The following is an 8974-nucleotide window of genomic DNA, read 5'->3' on the forward strand; positions in this document are numbered from 1 at the left end:
ACAGGGAATTGAGGTGAGAGCTTATACATCTTTTAGGGCTGAGGAGGAACCTTACATGAGAGAAGAAAAGACACTTTTGGTGCCCAAAATTCTATTATAATGTTACCATGTTTTTTAAGCATATAATTTTACATTTTTGACATTAGAAATCAGCTCAAAGACCCAAAAATTATAGAAACAGCTGTAAATATGCTTATGTTTTGGATGACATTTTTGGACCTCTTTTTCAAGAAAGGGCACCTTGATAATCACTTCTAGTGCCAAATACCCAGGTGCTCTTAGAACCCCTCTTTTTTTAAAATGAGGTCTAAAAATGTTGTTAAAACATAGAGTTATTTACAATTGTATCTATAAATTTTGTACCTTCTAAGCCTATTTTATAATTTTTGATGTTCATGTGCCCTAATGGTAGTAGCTGTGGCATATGGCATGCATAGAGAGGGCAACCCTCTAAGTTGCATTAGGGCTTCCCTCTATGTATGATATATGCATATGGCACACATAGAGAGATGCCATAGAGGGCTACCTGTGGTGGTAGCCATCTATGTTGAGATTACAAGCTTGATGATAGCTGGAGTTAGGCGATATGTGCTGGCATGGTAGACAGTAGCATGTGTAACAATAAATGGCCGTGTCCCATTGACCAGAGTGTGTGGACATTAGATAGGGTTATTTGGCATGTGAACACAACACAGGTAGTGGTAATGCACCTCAATCTGCTTAGTGCGAGCATGAAACACTAGGTTCCTCGCAACTGCTAATGTGCTCTAGCTGTTAGTGAAAATCATAGTGCTAGACGACTTTCAACACCCAAATCAGCCATAAGATGTCCGAGCCACACACACTCAATTGTAGCTATAAAAGCTACCATGTACTCAACTTCACAGCTAGAAGTGGCCACTATAGGCTGCTTCTTACTGAGCCATGATATACATGAATCACTAAGACGAAAGAAAAACCCACTAGTGGACACTTGTGTGTCATAACATCCAGCCCAATCTGAATAACTGAAATCATGCAGCTGTGACTCACCCCCCTTTGGATAAAATAATCCAAAATACTGAGTGCCCTGTAAATAGCAAAAAACTTGCTTAACAACCTGCCAGTGCTTCGTACTTGGGCTATGCATAAATGTGCTCAACTGTGAGACTACATACTGTATATCTAGCCTCGTGTTGCACACATAAAGAAAGGATCCAATAGCCTACTGATACAAACTAACATCAAAAGAGTCTCCTGCATCTTGAAGACTAAGTCGAGTACAGTTCTCCATAGGTGTAGCCCACAGGTTTACAGTCTTCAAGATTAAACCTCTTCGATAGCTTCTGTATATATTTAGACTGCAGCATAATAATGCCATCATTGCACTTGGCAAACATGTGTGTGGCTATTATTTGAATATTTATAGGCTGTCTATATCTCAAGACAACGTTGGGATTAATTGATGTGTTTAATTAATTGTTTAACTATTGTGGACAGTGTTTGAGTATAGCAACGAGAAGTGTGAGGGTACCAATTGAGGTGTCACACTACATGAGATGTGCGAGGGTACCGATGGAGGTGTCACACTATACGAGGGTATCGATTGAGGTGTCGTATGGCTGGTGGATTGAGTGGTGGTGTGAAAATGATGATCATTTTTATTTTGTGAATCATGTATTAGACTTTTTGTACATGTTAGTTTTTGTTTGATGATCAATGTGACGATTGAGGTGTCGTATGGTTGGTGGATTGAGTGGTGGTGTGAAAATGATGATCATTTTTATTTTGTGAATCATGTATTAGACTTTTTGTACATGTTAGTTTTTGTTTGATGATCAATGTGACGATCACCAATTTAGGTGTCGCACGAGTTTTTCTTGTTGGTATTCCATGTTCATAAGAACCTCTAAGCCATGCCTTTTTGCCTTTGAGCCATGTTCGGACCTCTGAGTTTACCTTGCAGGTTATGACATCAATAATCTTATTCTCTCGATATTTTTCTTACACAACTGAGGACAAACAACTGAGGACAGTTGCTTCCTCAAACAGGAGGCCTGTTTTTACAGGTATATATTTTATCATATTTTTGATGAATTAATAATGGTAGAAAAATGTGCTTAATTTAATTTGTACAAGATTCAGCTTAATGGAATATGTGAATGTGCACAAGATTATTATATGTGCCAATGTGCACAAAGTTATTTTATGTAACATGGCCCATTATAGCAATTACATTTGGGCAAAGGTTTCTATATGTACAAACCTTAGGAGACTTTATATGGTTAAAAATGTATAAAGCAATATCCCTAAAGTGAAAAAAGCAAGCCCAATTTGTATACACATCTATTATTAGCTCCTTGGGCTATTTTTATGAATAAAAATTCTCTCAATACTCATGTCGTGGAAGTGGAGCTACACGGCATGGGGGGGGGGAGATTGCACCCAATCTTGTCTTGATGGTGCTGTTATTCTATTTCCCTTGTGTTATGCTATGTTATTTGATTTCAATTTAATTCAAGTCTTTGTTTTAATTCTTGATATATTTTATGAGTTTTTAATTATTTCTTCAAGAAGTATAAAAGGGTCGCGTAACATAATAGCACAATTGGGTGCATAAATGATTGCTCCATTAAGAGAAACTCAAAAAATAAATTTAGACACTCAAATTTGCTTGCAAATTGTAGAAAACTAAAAACCTGCAAACATACATGCTAGACCTCCAAACTTACATATATACATATATACATATGATTTATATCATATGCTATATGATATCATATGGTACAAGATAAATAGTGATAACCCTATCTTTCATGGATAAACTTTAGATATATAGTAAATAGAATCCTTTGATCACTAAGTGATATGTCACCCTTACCTGTACAAGTTAAGTGATATGTCATACTTTTTGAAGAGCTCATTGTACATATTTATATCATATGCCATATGATATCATATGGTATGTGATAAATAGTGATAACCCTATCGTCCATGGATAATTAAACTTTTGATATACAGTAAACAAAATCCTTCAATCACTAAGGGACATATGTCACCCTTATTTGTAGTACAAGTTAATTGGTATGTCATACTTTTGAAGAGTTCATTGTACATATTTGTTATATGGGGCAAGCTTTGCGAACGCATAGACACACACACAACTCGAATAAATAGAAGCATGAGAGAGCGAGTGTGTTGGAAAGTTGTACTTAATAATGATGAATGATGTGAATGATAGGGTGTAACAAACTATCCTGGTAGAGGAAATAGGTTTAAAGCTTTGTGAAAAGCTTAAAACTTCTCTCTAGAAAGAGGCTTTGTAAATCCATTTGCCACATTGGCATGTGTAGGCAAATAAGGTAAGTTAATCTCTCCAGCATGGAGCCTTTGATGTAATGGTAATATACCTTGATATGCTTTGTGTGAGCATGAAATACGGGATTCTGAGCAATGGCCAAAGCATTCTGACTTTGTCAGTATAGATGGTGGTAGAAGATGGCTGTCTAATACCAAGATCGGCTAATAGGCATCATCACCAAACACATTCCACAACAACTATAAAGATTGTCCTATACTCAGCTTCACAACTAGAAGTTGCCACTATAGGCTTCTTCTTGCTAAGCCATGAACTACATGAAACACCAAGAAGAAAATAGTTTCCACACTGGTAGACACTCGCATGTCATAGCATCTTGCCCAATCATCACTGCTAGGACTCTATAATAAAAGTAATCAAGCATAATGTAGATGAGCTGCCATAAAACAACGCAAAGTCAATGGTGCCTTTAAGGTAACAAAATAAATGCTTACATGCTTGCCAATGCTAGGTTACAAGGCTATGCATGGATGTATTGAATTGTCAATAGCAAATTGAACATCCAGACGGGTAGTGTATATATAAATAAGGTGTCCCAATTGGCGGCACCAAATGGCTCACTACCACCCTCAAGTGAAAGTTTTAAACCTGGTTCCATAGGAGTAGAAACAAGTTTACAAACTGTCATTTGGAAATGCTCAAGGATCTTCTCAATGTATCTCCGCTGAGATAGTAGGATACCCCCCTTAACAGATATAAACTAAATGCCCAAATAGTAATGTAAATGCCCCATGTTGATGACTCAATGTATCTCCACTGAGATAGTAGGATACCCCCCTTAACAGATATAAATTGAATGCCCAAATAGTAATGTAAATGCCCCATGTCGATGCCATCAAATGCATGCTACAATACAACTTTAAAAGCTGAAAGTTTTTTCTCATTAAGACCAGTATGAGCATGTCATCCACATAAAGATTAAGGATTAAGAGATTGTCCCCATCTCTTTGAACATAAAGAGTACTCTCAATTGGACTATTTCAAAACCCATTAGTAGTCAAGTATGCATGAATTTTTTGTACCAAGCATGGGGAGCATGTTTAAGGCCATAAAGTTCTTTATGTAACCTGCATACCTTTCTCAACAAAGCTATAGGGCTAAGTTACATACACTTTCTCTTGCAAGTCGCCATTAAGAAAAGAAATCCAACTAATGTACATGCCAACCCTTGTGTGCAACGAAAGCAACAACAATACGAATGGTAGTCGTACACGAAGTAGGAGAAAAAGTTTCCTTATAGTCAATCTTTTCAATGGAGTCCAATTCCGAGTGCATGGTTTCAACCCAATGCTCATCCTCCAAAGCATCAACATGAGAAATAGATTACTCATTACATGTAGCAACAAAATGTGAAGATGCATGAAGAGATGTAGCATGAGTATGACCAACCATAAGAGTAGGTTGTTTCCTATCACACAAAGCATTAAATTAACCAATGAGGTACATTCCTAGTCTCACGAATAGCTACATTTTCATTGTCTAATGCATCACCTAGGGTCTCCTAATTCAACATGTGGCACATCAAGACCAATTTGATTAGTGTTAGGTGGTTCAATTTTAGGAATTTCAGCACCATGTGATGGGTGTGAACAAGCTAAAGAGCGAGTTGTACATCATCAACATGTGACCAAAGTAAAGGCAACAATGTATTAAACGACATCTTCTGGTCCAATTCATGGCTCTATATTTTGTTGAAATATACAAGTGAATAGGGTGTGTGCGGGAACAAGCCCTTGGTTAGAGGCTGTAAAAGAGAATGTGTAAATGTGAGAGAACCTGTGAAAAGGTGAGAAGAATCTATTGGGAGAGAATAAAGGGTAGCATGAGAAGATTTAGGAAGTGTGGAGATATTCTGGGAGAGGTGGAGATAATCAAGCAAAAGAGGTGGAGTGAATCAAGGAGAAATCAGTGGGATTAGATGCTTGGATGTAAACTCTATAAATTGAGGCATTGGCCTAATGAGAATTTGCTGGTTTTTGATTATCCATGCCTACATTAAGCTATTAGTTAATTACTCACTAATTATATCTTAATTATCATCTAATCACTTTGTTAATAATGATGTTGATTCTAGCATTTGATCCACCATAGCTCATCACATTACTGTAATTTTAACATGGTATCAGAGCCAAGCCTAGAATCCATCAATTTGTGAGCCCATTATCTTGCTAATCACTTTGCTAATTAGGATTAGTAGCTAATTATAAATTTTTTCTCTTTTTCAACTATTCTCTGCACCCCTAGTTGGTGGAGGGGGTTGATCTCCCTCCATGCCCAACATTAAGCCCATTGCTTCTAGCCACATACAGCCATGATCCCACGATTCAGCCCATCAAGATAGAACGTCAAACCGCCACGTAGAACTCAGAAAATTCGCTGATTAGTGGGCGCCGTTTTTCTACAGCAAATCAAAGATCTCTACTTCATCAAATCAAATTAGCCTAATTTCTCTTAGCCCCGGGGGTTTTCAAGCATGCTCTACAAGCTAGTGAAGTCAAAAATTGATTTGATCAAGTCTACAGTGAGATAGCACAAGTAATAGCCAAATTTAATGGGGAGCACAAGAAATAGCCAAATTTAATGGGGAGCAGTTTTACACATGCAAGACAAAAACCATGTATTTGCTCATGAGGAAAAATCTGTGGGGGCTAGTTGAGGAAAGAGATGAATGCCCAGAGGTGAGAGGGGAAAATGAGTGGAAGATCAAGAAGACTCAACAGCAGGAGAAGAAAAAGCATTCTTCACCTAAGGAGGATTCTCTCAAGGATGAGGATGAGGAAGAGGCAGAGTAGGAGAAAGGACCTTCACTTGCCACAACTGTGGAAAGCCAGGACACATGGCAAGAGACTGCTACAACAAACCTAGTGGAGAAGGAACGACATCGGCAAACTTCATGGAGGCTCTAAAGGAAGTGGAGTCGGATCATCTTTTCTGAGAGAGAGAGAGAGAGAGAGAGAGAGAGACCCCACAACCCAATGTAACTTGCCCCAACAAAGTAAAACCAGCTCTGAGCCACCGATGATGTAGGCCACGTGGTAGATGTATGTGTAAGCACTTTAGTCAAGGTCGCGGGAACTTATAGTAGCCTTGGACACATAGAGAGAGAGAGAGAGAGTGTCAAGGACTATGAGTTTAGGGACTTGAGGCACTGGTCGCAGACTATCAAGTAAGAGAGAAACTTGGTATAGGGTCCAGGTGTGCTAAGTTAACTTGAGGGGAGGTGTGCTAGACACTGGTCGTAGACTATCAAGTAAGAGGGAAACTTGGTATAGGGTCCAGGTGTGCTAGGAGTATTCACTTGAGGGGAGGTGTTGAAATATACAAGTGAATAGGGTGTGTGCAGGAACAAGCCCTTGGTTAGAGGCTGTAAAAGAGAATGTGTAAATATGAGAGAACCTGTGAAAAGGTGAGAAGAATCTACTGGGAGAGAATAAAGGGTAGCATGAGAAGATTTAGGAAGTGTGGAGATATTCTGGGAGAGGTGGAGAGAATCAAGCAAAAGAGGTGGAGTGAATCAAGGAGAAATCAGTGGGAGTAGATGCTTGGATGTAAACTCTATAAATTGAGGCATTGGCCTAATGAGAATTTGTTGGTTTTTGATTATCCATACCTACATTAAGCTATTAGTTAATTGCTCACTAATTACATCTTAATTATCATCTAATCACTTTGTTAATGATGTTGATTCTAGCATTTGATCCACCATAGCTCATCACATTGCTGTAATTTTAACATATTTGACATGAAAGCAATGGTTAAGATGAAAATTCATCAAAGAAAACATCTTGAGACACAATGATTTTGCATGTAGTAGTAGGAACATAAAGTTGATATCCTTTGCTTTCACTACTGTAGCCCACAAAGATACATTTAATAGCCTTTACATCAAGTTTATGTCTTTGTTCTATTGGTACATGCACATAAGCGAGACAACCAAAGACTCACATATGAGTAATCACAAGGATTCTACCATTCCAAACCTCATAAGATATCATAGATATCAAGGCTTTAATGGGACACCTTCTGAGCCTATTTTATACTTTTTGATGTTAAAAGTATAAAATTTTGCACATAGAAAAAGTTGGTAGCATTATGATGGGATTTCCATTATCTTCTCTCAAGAGCATAGGGATCCTCATTTCTTTTCTTAACAATGGTTGACCTAGAGGCATTAAGGCTATGTATGCATGGAGGAATTGCTACGGGTCATGGTGGTGACATTATTGCATTTTGATTGCATATGCTATAAAATTATACACTTAAAAAACTTGAGATAGCCTGGCAGGAGCTTTCCATGATGGCTCCTTCTAGCTCCATAGGTTGGACCAAGACTTTGACAACATGATGAGACAACCATCTCGTAGCCAATAACTTGGTGGTAGTGGTGGTGGTGGTGGTATTGATTGTTAGACACCACCACATCATAGTCATGCACCCACCCCTGTGCTTCACATCGTACTCCAACAAGACGGCCACCCCTACTTCAGATCATACACCAATGCCTCTAGGTTGGTGTTCTATTTTTTGTGCAGTGGTTTTTAAAATCTAGGGCATGCATAGAGGGTTGCTACATGAGTAGCACTAATGCATAGAGGGTTAGCCCTAAGGGTAGCCCTCATGCATAGAGGGTAGTCTTCTATGCATCAGGGCTACCCGTGGGGGGGAAGCCCTATACACATTAGGGTTCCCCTCTATGCATGGGGAAGAAAATATCATCGGTATAGCATTAAAAATATGTTGGTATACTCATTGATAAAGCATTAAAAATATGTCAAATGGTGGTCGTGATGGTGGGGAAGAAAACTCACAATAGTAGAAACACGGCAAGATAATGTGCCATTTGGTATTCAATTTATTCCAGAGCTGGTATATTCATCATTCAAGCATCGGTAAATTGTCATCTTGGTATAAGCATGGAGAACTATCATCCTCGGTATAGTGTGAATAATATGTCAGTATACTCTAAAGCATAAAAAATGTCAATATCGATGTCGGTATTGATGTTTTTACTAACATCATTACTTTTATCATAAATAGGTTCAATTTTTCTTCTATGTTTGACTGACTCAATAAGGGTAACCCTATTTATATTGCCAATTACCTTTTTTTAACCGACATCATTACTTTTTTCTAAAATAGGTTCATTTTTTCTTCCTTGTGTTTGACCGAATCAATTAGAGTAACCCTACTTATATTACCAATGATTAGAACACTAAGGTATTCTAGAATACATCATCTAGATCTTCCTCCAAAGAAACTCAAGAAGGAGGCAGTACATGAATGGCCCAAATAATCCAAGGTACTCTATTAGAAGGCAACGCTAAATCACTATTCAACATGTTAAAATGATATGGAGAGTTTGAAAGATCCTTATTTATTGATGACCACACAAGAAAAGTGTGGGTATACTTCATGAAGGAGAAGGGTGAGGTGTTCACTCACTTCCAGAATTTCAGAGTTATGGTTGAAAAGCAAACAGGAAAATATGTAAAGTGCCTGAGGTCAGATGGAGGGGGAGAGTACTTCTCCAATGAGTTCTCTGAATTTTTGAAGAAAAATGGTATTCAGAGACAGTTTTTATGCAGATACACTCCGCAGCAAAATGGAGTTGCTCAG

Source organism: Cibotium barometz, chromosome 7 (genome assembly GCF_041138505.1).
Source record: "Cibotium barometz isolate CiBa-2024 chromosome 7, ASM4113850v1, whole genome shotgun sequence".
Classification (NCBI taxonomy): Eukaryota; Viridiplantae; Streptophyta; class Polypodiopsida; order Cyatheales; family Cibotiaceae; genus Cibotium; species Cibotium barometz.